The 11,343-nt window shown below is 42.6% G+C and overlaps 1 long non-coding RNA gene across 1 annotated transcript; it reads left to right on the top strand.

Annotated features, from left to right (window-relative positions):
• Nucleotides 1-846: 846 nt before the first annotated feature.
• LOC148034593 (uncharacterized) lies at nucleotides 847-3,389 on the top strand. Its single transcript, XR_015691202.1, has 2 exons — nucleotides 847-1,017; nucleotides 1,239-3,389. It is a non-coding gene; the product is annotated as an uncharacterized LOC148034593 (long non-coding RNA).
• Nucleotides 3,390-11,343: the final 7,954 nt, after the last annotated feature.

The following is an 11,343-nucleotide window of genomic DNA, read 5'->3' as shown; positions in this document are numbered from 1 at the left end:
TGTAATGGGTTGCGCCATAACGATGACTAGATTCACTACAGTGGTATGTATCTGTGGGACTACACACCTACTCAAAGTAGGCTGACTTATCGGGGTAAGAGGTACACTAGAGCTTCCCCCCTTCTCTAATGGGCTGGCTTGGATAATAGCGTCAACAAGACCTCTCTTTCTTAAGGATATCTGACTACTACGCTTAGGAGAATATCTCCTAAGGATCTCAACTCGTCGTCTAGCTCTTTCATCTCTTTCTTGACATAGAACCTCGGCTTTTGACAATTCTATAAAAAAATAACGGATCTATTTCAATGCTCCTTGGTATACACAAGAGATGGAATAGGGGTAGAGAGGGAAACTTTAAGATCCACATCCAGCAAGTTAGTGGGCAGACATCCTCATGGCAGTTCAAGGGTTGTGTCCTTGCTAGGCAATGATTGCATGAGTGCCTTGGTTTGTGTGTTTATTTGCCCAAGACTGGCATGGCCTATGATGGGAACTGCCAATCCAACTAGCCGAACTGACAGAGCAGACTCAATGAACTTGTCGTTCGTCTTGGTCACAATTCTGTTGGGGGTATCATTGGCAAGAAAAAGTTCCGTTTTGTCCAGTTCTGTCTCTCCTGCTCCAAGAAACATGATACACTTCAAAGAGATGGAAACTTGCTAGTACGTAGGGTAGGTCACCTTAAAACCATAACTTTTGGAAGAAGGCATAATACATATATTTCCAAAGCTAGTCGAGGCCGCCGGGCCGGTCAAATTGTTTTGCTTAAACTATCCCTTGAGAAATTGACTACGAATACCCGGGCATCAACGTTGCCCGGCAAATTCAACCTATACGGCTCTAGGATCATGGACTAGTTTATTGCGCGCAGATATGGAGGTTCAAAGCGCTGAATTTCCCAACAAATCTCAAAATGACAATCATCCTCAAAGGGCTTACTTGGGGGTGCAGGAAGAAGCCGATGCCTCGGCAAAGGCAGCCTTATTGCAAGAGGAGGAGCTTAGTGACTGGGAAGAGGTAGGGCAAAACCGGAGCATTATTGACATCAAAGATTATCTGCACATAAATCATTTTCCATTCTTAGAGTCATTTGGGTTACTGTGCCCCATTAGATCGCTGTTATTGTATCCAGATGGGAGATTGGCTACCCATCTTCGTGTCACTCAATGTGGATTACAGCAAGCTCATTTCGGATCATGCTCCAGTTATTTAACTCTCAAGTCTTTTTATATTTGCAGGTTTTCAGGCAAGCGCAAATGGCATTCAACAGGTACTTCAGACAAACCCACTTAGAAAACATGATGGAAGAAGCCATTGCCACCCTGAAAGACCAGGTCAAGAAGGACAAAGAAGGTGCTTGGATCGCTTCCTAGAGACCTCGCAGCAGGGCATCAAGTTACAAGGGGTTTGGCTCTGCAGTGAAGAGAGGTAACGTGGGCCCAATGCAATCTTTTCCCTGGCAGAGATGGCCAGAGGATCTAAATTAAATGATTGGGAGATCAAGCTATGACAAAGAGCCTTCCTGATCAAGCAACAGGCTGCTAATAGAGAGATTGAGAAAAACAACATGTTCTTCAACAAATTCATTCCATGTCTAAAGAATTCATCAGAGGCATCAATAGGAAAAGGATGAAAGAAAGCTTGACTTGTTTGCAGAGAGAGGATCAGACATGGATCACTGATCAAAATGAAGTGGCTGATGAATGCAGGAGGTATATTTGCCCCCTCTATCAACAGGAAGGTCTTTGTGAAATTGTGATCCTGACGCATTGGAGTGCACCCTGCAAAACATGCACTCTGCGGTTACTCAAAGTGAAAATGTGCCCCCTGCCAGTTAAAGTGAAAATGATTATTTAATTGAAGCATTTTCAGAAGAGCAGCTACTGAGGACCCTAAAATGCTTAGCCTCTGGCAAATTGCCTGGCTTTGGCAGCATAAAGTGGAATTGACGCTATATATATGGCAGCAAATTAAAGGTCTGTTGACTTGGATGATCAACACAATCTAGGAGAATGGGGAAATGCCCTCGTCTTCGAAGAGAAGTGTTATATCTCTCCTACCCAAACAGGCACAATGTACACAGGTTCAGCACTGGAGGCCAATATCCCTGTGTGTGGTGGCATACAAGATATTCTTCAAAGCCATGGCAATTAGGCTAACATCAATTGTGAAACGATGCTTCAATCCTCACCAATATGGATTCATCAAGGAGAGGTCACTCCTGGACAGGGTTCTAAATGTCATGATAGCCACAAATTGGCCAGTGATCACTGGTCAAAAAGTGGTACTCCTGCAATGGATTTCAGGATGGTTTTAAACTTATTGATCTGCAATTGGAAGCTGCTGCTCTTTGAGCAAAGTTGCTAAAGTAAAGTTGGGAGAGAAATACTCCATGGGTGGAAATGGAGGAAATTTTGTTCATCAGGAGTGGCAAATTTTGTAGTTCTTGGGGCCTGAAAGCCTGGGGCATTCAAACATCACAAAGTATTCTCTTCATAAAGGCTCAAGGCGTAATTGCAGATCTCCTAGATTCCTGGAGAAATATCTTGCTGAAAGCTTCCCCAAATCATAGCTCTGTCTGGCTTGATCCAGAGAGGCTATGTGCAGGGGTGACAGTCACTCCTGGGAGAGGGCTATGCAGTCTGAGATGGACTCCCTGCATAAGAATATGACTTGGGATTTGGTTGCATTGCCTAATGGCAAGAAGGCTTTGCCATGCAAATGGATGTACAAGCTGAAAAATACCCCTGGACACCCCAAGCTCGCTTATAAGGCAAGACTTGTTGCTAAGGGTTTTAAGTAGGAGCATGGAGTTGACTTTGATGAAGTCTTTACTCCTGTGGTCAAGTTGATCACCCTACGCTTGGTTTTGGCCTTAGCTATGCAGCTTGACTTGGACATGTATCAAATGGATGTCAAGACTGCATTCTTGTATGGAGATTTGCATGATGAGATTTACATGGAGCAGCCTAAGGGCTTTGCAGAACCTGGCAGGGAGCACCTAGTGTGCAAGTTGAAGAAAAGTCTTTATGGCTTGAAGCAGGCACCTAGGGAGTGGTATCATAAGCTTGATACATTTATGCAGATCACAGGGCTACAACAGGAGCGCTATGGATCCATGTCTTTACAATAAGATGGCTTGTGATGGCTCATTACTTATTTTGGTGCTTTATATGAATGATATGTTGATAGTAGGGAAAGCTCATGATGAGCTCAATGCTCTTAAATCTCAGTTGAAGAAGAGCTTTGAGATGAAGGATTTGGGACAGGCCTCTCACATTCTTGGTATGCACATTAAGTGCAACAGGCATCATGAACTACTCTATCTCTCACAGAGGGAGTACATTCATCAAACTACTACAGACCATATGTGGACAACCATCCAAATAAACAAGGAACAACATTCAGCTTCTGATACACTACTATTCTTTCATCCTGCTGATAATTAAATCAAGAAAACCATCATACATCACACTCAAGAAAATTTTAAACATCAACCTTGCAACATGATTTATCACTTGCTGAATGTTAAATAACTACACAGCCCCTGTGATAAAGCTCAAGCTTATCACCTGAGAAACATATTTGTTTCTTCTTTTGATTTTCTCTCCTCTTGGTGATTTGTGGAAGAAGAAACAAAGAGGTCTTCTAGATTGGCAGTTTGATGTGGTAGGCTAGCGACAACAGTAGTTGCCTGGCTGAGATCAGCTCCGAACAACAAGTGAAAGGTTGGAAACAGGCGCTAGATTATTATAGATTGCAATGGCTAGCTTGGACTGTGATGTCCTTTACGTTTGGAGTGTAGGCAACAAGCTGAAAGACCTAAAATCTGCAAAAACGAGATAGGAAGAGTGGAGGGCATACTATCTATTTATAAAAAGTTTAAGAGTTTTCGCTTAACTCTCTCGAACCGTGCTCCATTTTAGGGTTTTACGTAAAATAAGCCTAAAGTAGACATAAAATAAGATGTTTTGAGGTTGTTAAAAGTGACTAATGACATTTCTTAGCTCACCATCCTCTCTTAGGTTCAAAATTGGACTAGAAAAGTGGGTCAATCTAAAGTTCTGTTTATCCCATTGGACAAAGGGTGATTGTCGGTTGCTCAATAGCCTCCCAAGACTATAGAGATGATGATTATCTTATCAAGGAAGCCCAAGTGATCACCCCAGAGAGGCCAGGGCATTGGACTAAGGGTGCTCGTCGGTTTCCCAAGGGCTTACCAAGTCTTGCAAAGGCGGATGGAATCAACAATGGATTGCTTTTTCTTTTTTTATTTTTATTTTTTTGAATATATAAGTAATGGAGAGACAGCGGTCGATTAAATATCAAATAGGAAACAAACCCAAGTCCTTCAGAAAACAAGCAAACCTTTTTCATACTTTACTAGGATAAGTACCTAAGGATAATATAAGTATGTGTGTCAATCATATAGGGAATATGTGATGTGTGCGTGTGTGCCAATCATAAGGATAATGTGAGTGTGTGTGTGTGTCAATCATATGGGGAATATGTGTGCCAATCAAAGGTGGATGGAATCAATAATGGATTGTTTTTTTTTAAAATAAAAATATATAAGTAATGGAGGGGCAGCGGCCAATTAAGTATCAAATAGGAAACAAATCCAAGCTCTTTAGAAAACAAGTAAATCTTTTCCATACTTTACTAGGATAAGTACGTAAGGATAATGTAAGTGTGTGTGTGCCAATCATATGGGAAATATGTGAAGAGGAAAAAAAAAGATGATTGTGAACTTAGCAAGACAAGCAAAGCAAGCAAGCAAGTATGGAAAAAGTGTTGTGGAGAACTACCATGTGCAATGCCATGGATATAGTGGATCTAGAGTCGACCACCCATGAAAGACCAAAAAGAGATAAATGCACACAAATGCATGTTTACATGAATAGAATACCAATGCATGGAGAAATACAAAGGGGTATGCAAATTCATGCTCATGCAGAATGCAATGCAATGGTGTCATTGGATAGTGCCCTCGTAGAAAAATCAATTGCTTGTCCTAGTGACCTTTTACAATCATGTCATCCTAATAGTGCGAATGAAGTTATAAAGGTCTTTAAATACAATACAAAGAATAAATGTCTGAAATATCTAAAGCTAAACTGTAAACATTATCACTATCTCATTGATCAAGAGAAGAATTGTCCCCTCTCAAAGTAGAGGGAGAAGTAAGAGGGAAGCACCCTCTCCCCGTCAATTGGAAGAAGTAGAAAAGGGCAAATCCAAGTCAATTCGAGGTAGGATGTACTATAGGATTGGTTGATTAACTGCTTTGGTCAAAATGTCTGCAAAATTGTCACTTGAAGGCGCAAACTCTAGGCAAATAGTGCTTAGCTCAACCTGCTCTTTGGTGAAGTGGAAGTGGACTCCCACATACTGCATCTAAGGTGTCATGATTGAGTTGCCTATTGCAAGAGCAATGGCACTTTGATTGTTGCAGTAGACAACTATAGGAGAATCACAAGGGGATTGAAGCGCAACCACCAAGCTCCTCAGATAGATGGTCTCAATGGTACCATCAAAGAGAGCCCTATACTCAGTCTCCGCCTTGGAAGCCGCCACCGTCTCCTACTTATGGCTTGACCAAGAATGGGAGTTGTGTCCAAGGAAAACATGTAACCACTATGGGAACTACAAGTATCATGATCTCTCGCCCAATCAGAATTCGTGTAACCCTGCAAGCACCTTGCAAGCATAAACCATGTCCATAAGTTAGTTCATAATGAAAGTATACAGCAAATATCTCAACACACGAAGACAAGCAATCCAATGTAACATCCTAGGTGCTGAAAAATATTGATTGAGTACACCGAGTATGCTAAATCTGGCCTAGTATGAATCAACCAAAGAAGCTTCTCTACAACAGATCGATAGGTATGTGCATCGAAGGACTAACCTAGGGTATCCTTCAACAAATGGACAGTGGGATCAAGAGGAGTGGCCACAGGCCATGCCTGATCCATGCAATACCATTCCACCCAGTTGAAGGGCATACTTCTAATGTGAGACACAAATACTTCCCCCAAAATGAACTATCTCTATCCCCAAGAAATAAAATAACAGACCGAGATTAGTCATCTCAAAGGTAGCACAAAGCTTGGCCTTAATTTTTGCTATTGCTAAAGAATCTAAGACAATGTTAAATAAGTCATCGATATATAACAGGATATAGCTGACTCACGCGCATGTAGTGCGCACATAGAGATTTGGATCATAGGGGGTAGAATGGTATCCATGAGTCTGTAAAAACTCATTTATTTTTTGGAACCAAGACCTTGGAGCTTGCTTTAGCCCATAAAGAGCTTTTCGCAAATGAAACACCTTATCCAAACGGTTTGTAGGATAATCCACCAAGGTCCAAGTCTCATTCCGGTCAATACTATCCAGTTCCTTCTCCATGGCCTCACATTATAGAGGGTCCTAGAAAGCCTCTTGCTGTCAGTTGTCTAGCTCGGAATGTGCAATATAATTAGCCGTAAAGACGGAAGCATATGAAGCCTGAGGAGCAAGCCAAGCAGAACTTCTAGGGTCCTCCAAAGAGCAAGCCAATGGAAGGATCCCCAAATCCCATATAGTTTGTTGGTAACAACAAGGTAACGGGTCTTGCAAAGGGGGCTTGGGACCGGAAAAATCTGTAGGAAGGTCAAGAGTGGACAGTAGACTTGGCTCAAAAGGCACAATGTTGGATAATGCGGATTGAGATAAGGACTCAAGAGTCCAATGCATAAGACGGCACTATGTCCCTCTCATCAAAGATGACATCCCTCCTAACAATCACCTTGTTTGCCTGAGGATCAAACCAGCAATAAGCTTTCACTTTGGAAGAATAACCCACAAAGATCAACAAATCAGCTCGAGGAGTGAGCTTTCCTATCTTGTCGTCATGTATGTGCGTGTATGCACGACTCCTGAAGACTTTGAAGTGGGAAACAACATGCCTTTTGCCAAAAAATGCCTCATAGGGAGTCCATTTAGAAATTGCCGCGGTCGCGGGCATTGGTTAAGGATGTACATTGCAGTGTTAATAGCCTCAACCCATAGACAATCATGAAGCTCTGTTGTGAATAGCATAGAGCGTGCCATGTTTAAAACTCTCGGTTCCTACGCTCTACGACTCCATTCTGGGAAGGGGAGTTGGTAGAGGTGAGTTGGCGAGAAAAGTAATGCTCTTGTAGAAACTCAGAAAACTCCCATGGAAGATAAACTCGCCACCACTATCACTCCTCATGGTACCTACATAACGTCCAGTCTGGTTATGAACCAACAGCACCCAAGCACTAAAGTAGGTGAAAGCATAAAACTGCGATTCAAAAAATACACCCACATGTATTGAGAGAAATCATCCTCTATAAAAAAGAAATAAAGCGCGTCATTTAAGGTGGCAGCAAGCATCGGGTCACAAAGATCAATCTAAATCAATCTCAATGAAGCCTCAGCTCTATGAGTGGACTACTGTGGGAATGGGGTATAGTGCTGCTTGCCTAGCTTACATGCTTTACAGACCTCTTGAGATAGCTTCAGGCGGGGAATGCCATCAACCATCTGACGATGCAACAACTCATAAAGAGAGTCGTGTCCAAGATATCCTAGGCAGTAATGCCAGAGATGCTCAATGCTTGAAGGCTCCCATGCAGTGGCGAAAACCTGGAAGCAATGAAACACTAAGTTCTCAGTTGTCGGAAGCATGGTAAGAAAGTGTGTCATGTGATAGAGGCCATTAGGCTGTGCCTTGCCACGAGCAATGACTAAAACAGTCTTGTCATCAATGACTTCAATTGTGGTCGATGCAAAGAAGACTACTCATCCCAATTGACAAAGCTATTGAACAGACCATAAGTTCACCCCAAGTTGGGGGATATGATAAACGTCGTTCAGTGTAGCACGATCTTGGCCCTCATGAGTGGCAAAACTAAGCGACCACAAGCCTAGATCTTGACCAAGGAGTTGTTCCCTACTCTGACTCTCCCAACTGCAGGATGTCTGGTGAGAAAAATGTCATCTATAGGGGTCATGTGATGAGTAGCTCCACAATCCACAATCGAAGTAGGAGTAGAAGTGCTTGGCTATGACAAGTGGGCCTCTGCAACTGCCGTCTTCTCGGAAGACTGCTCACAGATATGGACGCGATTTGCATCGAATGCCTCTAAAGAGATGATGTGGGCCTCTATAAACCAATCATACAAGCCCTTTGGCGTTGAGAATGTTGTCAACTATGATGGCTGACTGGTGGCAGCTTGAGATCGATCTTTCCACAGCCCTTGAGATTGGTTGCCATTACCTTGCTTCCCTTGCTAGGGGTTACCTTGCTAGGATGTGGGGGTCTGAGACTTGGATTTTGGTTGTGTGCCTCTTGCCTTTGATCAACACTCATCATCAAAATGGCCAGCCTTTTGACAATGTTAAAATACCTATTCTTCTTAGTACATTCAATCACCCTAGTTTAAGAAAGAATTGGTTGTTCCCTTGGGTTTCACTAGATGAGGTCTGAGTTGAATTTTGAGGTTTCTTATCCTTTCCTTGCCGCCCCTTTTGAGAAGTGGCAACAAGAGTCCCCCGCTATAGGAGATGCCCCATAAAACTGATTGAACAACCTAGCATAACACAAGAGTTGACACTCAAATTCATAGGATGTGGGAATAGTGGGATGCGAGATGACCTACTACACAAAGTTAAAGTATTTCCTTGACAACTTGCTTAGGAACAACGTGACCTTGCCATCAAGGGACTTAGGAACCCCCGTTGTAGAGAACTCGGCAAGGAGTCGTCGATACTCAAACAACTTAACCTTAAGGTCATCCTTGTCATTCATGGTGAAAATCTAAAGCTCATAGTCAAGATTAATGCGAGGGGTCCTATCTCGAGCCGCATAGTGGTCAATCGCATGTGCCCAATGCTCTGACGCTTAATCGAAATGTTGAAGTTGAGAATGAAACTCAAATAGTAAGCCCTACATCAGCTCAACTATAATAGAGGCACTATGAGCCTTTCATGAGCGAACGACCTCGTATGGAATAAGTGCGAGATCAGGTTGGGGTTCCAAACCCTGCACAAGATCCCATAGGTTCTGGGAGTCTAATACATGCATCATCAAATTAGTAAGTGGTGTAGCTAGACCCATTGAAACAAGTCTTGTCATTCAATGAGTTCTTGGCAGATAAGGAGCTAGAACCATGAGACATCAGTGGAGGTGGATAAGTGTGATGTGTTGGTGGATAAGATGATGGAGGATAAGTAGGGTAGACAAAAATAGGTTGCTGATGTCCAATTAGTGCCAATTGTTTTGCGGAGGCACTGGAATAAAAGTGTTTCCATAAGGTGCCAAAAGTGGTGGTGGAGGCACTAGGATATGGTAGCCCTATCTAAGAGTCGGTTGGGGCACAACAGAATGACCATGTGGCCCACTAGGTAAGGCCATAGAGGCAAACTCTTGTACCAAATGATCCACACTCCAAGAATGCCTTGGCAGGGGAAAACTCGAAAGTGTATGTGTGGAAGGATGAGCTCCCATCACAAGTAGACCACCCGAATAGGAGAAAGGAGTCCTAAAAGTGTGCCTAATGGTGGACCCCCCTGGTGTGGTATTTCGTGGAAACATAGGTGCACTTAATGGAGGCTAAAAGGATGTGTAGCAAAAGATGAGGGATGGATGAATGGGAGCCCAAATGGATTTGTGATGGGTGAAGATGTGGGAAACATTGTTGGTTATGTTTATCCATTAAATGCAACAAAATGAGATGTACCTACTCCAATAGGACCATGAGAAACAAAATTATTTGAAGAAAAAGGATACTTACAAGTTCTTGCTTCTATTTCTTACCTTATCTGAAGTTTTCAAAGAAATATCTATCTTCCTCATTACTTCCAAACCAAAAGATATTATGTATTATTCCTCTTCAAGAGGATCTCTCGAACCATGAGGTATAGAAGAATTAGATAACATAGAATTAAAAAAGAGTTTGTGCATACCTAGCACTGGAGAAAAGAAGTAAGATGGAAGTGGTATGTGATCCATGACAATTTCCACTTGAGGATGGCCAATCTGAAGTGGAGATTCCATCATATCTACATGGTTAATAATTATGTGCAATGAAACTAAAGGGGGAAACTCAGGTTTACCTTCAATCTGTTACCGAGCCCTATGCATAAGGATGAGATCGTACGTAGTGGCTAAAATCTCGTACGGTCGATGAACTCCATGGTAATCCAAAGTTTCTCCACCCATGCCAAATCTAGCAGGGGCAAGTTGGAAGGCCTACTCCTACTCGTTTCTTAACATGCTTGGTTGTGGAGTCTGGAGCAGTGTACCGATGTTCAAAGTCATTTGAACCTTCTGTTCTTGCTTCTGTAGATGAGGTCTCGGATCAAGTCCAAGGTTTCTCAAAGAGAACTTGGCTCTAATACCATGTGACGAGATGCTTATGCAACAAACACACTATGCAGAGAGTGAATGTTATACCACAAACTCTTGTATCTCGAGGATTAGGCCAAGGGTAATGAGTTGGAGAGTGTTGTACTCCAAACGGATCCCAAAACGCAACAAGGCAACCTCCGAATATCGAACACCAACAAACGCAGCAGTGTGAGTGCTGGATCTGATGCAGGCAGTAGAAAGAAGAGAGAATATGCAGTAAATGCAAAGTGAGGAGAGAGAGAACAGCAAATCACAGCCTGTTTAGGCTGGGTAACAGTTGCAGGAGAGAGATAACTATAGAACGCAACCAACAAAAGCTAGGCGACAACCTGCAGAGTGAGGTGACAGCAGCTGAGGAGAGAGAACTATGAAAGTGACAGCTCCAACAGCAAAACGCGGGCTGGTTGGTGACATGGTAGGCTGGCAACAGCAAGAAAACTCAACGGCAACAATTGCCTGGCTGAGATCAGCTCTGAACAATGAGTGGAAGGCTAGAAACAGGTGCCAGACTGTTGTAGACAGCAATGGGTAGGTTGGACCGCAATGTCCTCCGTGTGGGCAGCAAGCTGAAAGATCTAAAATCTACAAAAAAAGAGTTAGGAAAAGTGAAGCAAACTGCCAATTTATAGAAAGTTTGAGATCCTCCACTTAACTCTCTCGAACTATGCCCCATTTTAGGGTTTTAAGTAAAATAAGCATAAAATAAGCTGTTTTGGGGCTATTTAAGTGGCTAATGACATTTCTTAGCTCAACACAAGAGATCACTCCCATTTCTTTATGAAGAGAATAATACCTCCTTTATAACATATAGGTGCGATGCATACTCACCCTTTTTTAACACATTTCTTATTTACTTTCTTTTTATAACATGGACAAACATGCCATGTATTTATGCACCCAACAAGAGACATGAGACA

The sequence above is a fragment of the Lygodium microphyllum genome, chromosome 6 (assembly GCF_053477565.2).
Source record: "Lygodium microphyllum isolate KBCC chromosome 6, Lygodium_microphyllum_v1.1.10, whole genome shotgun sequence".
NCBI lineage: Eukaryota > Viridiplantae > Streptophyta > Polypodiopsida > Schizaeales > Lygodiaceae > Lygodium > Lygodium microphyllum.
The sequence above is the reverse complement of the archived record's forward strand: the minus strand, read 5'-3'. Positions and strand labels throughout refer to the sequence as shown.